We start from the raw sequence: 2,407 nt of genomic DNA on the forward strand, positions 1-2,407 counted from the left end.
GATAGAATTTTGAATTTATGGGATTAAATAAAAGATATGGACCTCCCTGGTGGCGCAGTGGTTAAGAATCTGCCTGCCAATGCAGGGGACACGGGTTCAAGCCCTGGTCCGGGAACATCCCAAATGCCGTGGAGGAACTAAGCCCGTGTGCCGCAACTACGGAGCCTGTGCTCTAGAGCCGGCAAGCCACAACTACTGAAGCCCGCGCGCCTATAGATCCCGTGCTCCACAACGAGAGAAGCCACCGCAATGAGAAGCCCGCGCACCTCAACGAAGATGCTCTAGAGCCGGCAAGCCACAACTACTGAAGCCCGCGCGCCTATAGATCCCGTGCTCCACAACGAGAGAAGCCACCGCAATGAGAAGCCCGCGCACCTCAACGAAGAGCAGCCCCCGCTCGCCTCAACTAGAGAAAGCCCGCGCGCAGCAACGAAGACCCAACGCAGCCAAAAATAAATAAATAAATTTATATTTTAAAAAAGATATTAGAATTAATTTCACTTATTTCTTTACACTTTTTTTTTTTAATGTGGCTGTGAGAACATTAGAAATGACATGAGTGGCTCATATGACATTCTACTGGACAAGGCTGGTCCAGACATACCGAATCCGAGTCCCTGTGGGAGGGGCTTATGCTTATCAAGTATTCCTGGTGACTCTCAGGACCAGGAAAACTGGGGAAGCACAAATAGCACAATGAACACGTTTGACAGATGAGGAAATTCACATTCAGAGAGTTTTCTCAGCTTGTCCAAAGTCATGCCGAAATCCATATTGTAAGGGCCGGGGAGCCAAACTATAACCTCATCAGAAAGTAAGCTGCCTTAAGTGCAGAAATGTGGACTGTTTTGTTCACTGATGCATCCCTAGTGCTGAGCGCAGTATCTGGCACAGAGCTGCTTATAAATATCTGTTGAATGAATGAGGCCACTTAGACACAATATTCATGAAGTTAAATGCATACTTTCAATCCCCTAAGGGCCTGGTCTGCTTTGTTCTCTTCTTGAGGCTGCAGATAATAAGAGGATTGTTATCTACAAGGGAAAGGAAAACACGTTATAGGTCATCTGGAAACTGTCCTTGAAAATCACAACACAAACCACATTAGCATCTCCTAGAGAGCATCTCCTTCGCGTGCAAATTTGACATTCAACTCATCCAGTCAAATAGTGTCCTAAGAGTAATTTGTACCACTAAGAAACGTAGTCGCTACAGGTTTTTTTCCCCCCAGCTCCACCTGTTGGAAATACTACCTCCTCTACCAAAAATAAAGAAGGAATTTTTTTTTCCTAAACCACCTTAGCTGAAAGCACCCAGAGGACCTACTCGCAACTCCCTCTGGGGCTCATGGTTTCTATTTTTAATCGTGCAGTGTGCAGAAAGAAAAACAGCTCTCAAAGAAATTGCTTTGCGGAGAAACTGTAAACATCCTCTGGTTTCTACACGTGAATGTGGGAGAGAAGTGGACTTTTCAGAAATCAGGAATGACAAGGGAAGAACGGCATTTGAATCGCCCAGCAAAAACCAAAACCAAAACCTAATTACTCTCCTCATCCTCTGTGTCCTGTAAATTACTCACCAGGCAGCTGCAAGTAGGAAGCCCAATTTCATACCGAGTGATGGAGCAAATCTTCCGTGCGGGCAAACATTCAGTAAGATGGGAGGGTGACTCATAGACCGTTCTACCCATTGTTGGAATGCGTGCCCACCTGCCTCTTCAAGGGCTGAAATAATCCGTTGTCACGCTACTGCAGGGAAATCTAATTGCAGCCTTGGTCCTCCAGCCCCTCTTGAGTTGCTTACTCACAGCCTCGGCTTTAATGACATAACACTTGGAGGGAGAAACACAGAAAAGACAAAGCCTATGTTGGTCTTTCAGTAGAAATGGAAATTGATCAGAGTTCAGTCACATGCTTGGTCGTCGGGGGACCATGTGTGGTATCACCCGATCACCCGGAAACTTGCTTCTATGCCTATTGCCAGGGCCCACCCCAAACTCTCTAATTATTGAGTGCAACCCCCAGGAAGATGTACGTTTTGCAAGGCCCGATCACGCACAGCCGTTAATCACGAATCATGCGAGCTCCAATCATCATGTTCTATTCTGTCCTCCGAAAGGAGGAACAGGTAAGGATTATCCTACCTAACGATGGGAAGACGTACATTTTAATCAGCTCTCCCCGTGATGACCTATGCCTGCAAATGTTTGAAAGTACCAGTCTAGAGTCACATCTGCCACACTGAACCTTGTGAAAGTCAAACTCAACTATATGGATGAATAAATACGTGTCACATTCCAGTGCATGGGACTCTTTCCTCAGGCCCCAGACTCTGCTTCTGAATCCCAGCCTGTAGCAGCCACTATCCGGCGGGACCATCGGTGTGATAGCAGCTCCCAGCAGACAGC

General features: G+C 46.7%; 1 non-coding gene across 1 annotated transcript; it reads right to left on the reverse strand.

Moving 5' to 3' along the window:
- Positions 1–2,019: 2,019 nt before the first annotated feature.
- On the reverse strand, positions 2,020–2,150 carry LOC112067251 (U8 small nucleolar RNA). Its single transcript, XR_002893187.1, has one exon. It is a non-coding gene; the product is annotated as a U8 small nucleolar RNA (small nucleolar RNA).
- Between the last annotated feature and the right edge of the window lie 257 nt (positions 2,151–2,407).

This window comes from Physeter macrocephalus, chromosome 5 (assembly GCF_002837175.3).
Source record: "Physeter macrocephalus isolate SW-GA chromosome 5, ASM283717v5, whole genome shotgun sequence".
NCBI lineage: Eukaryota > Metazoa > Chordata > Mammalia > Artiodactyla > Physeteridae > Physeter > Physeter macrocephalus.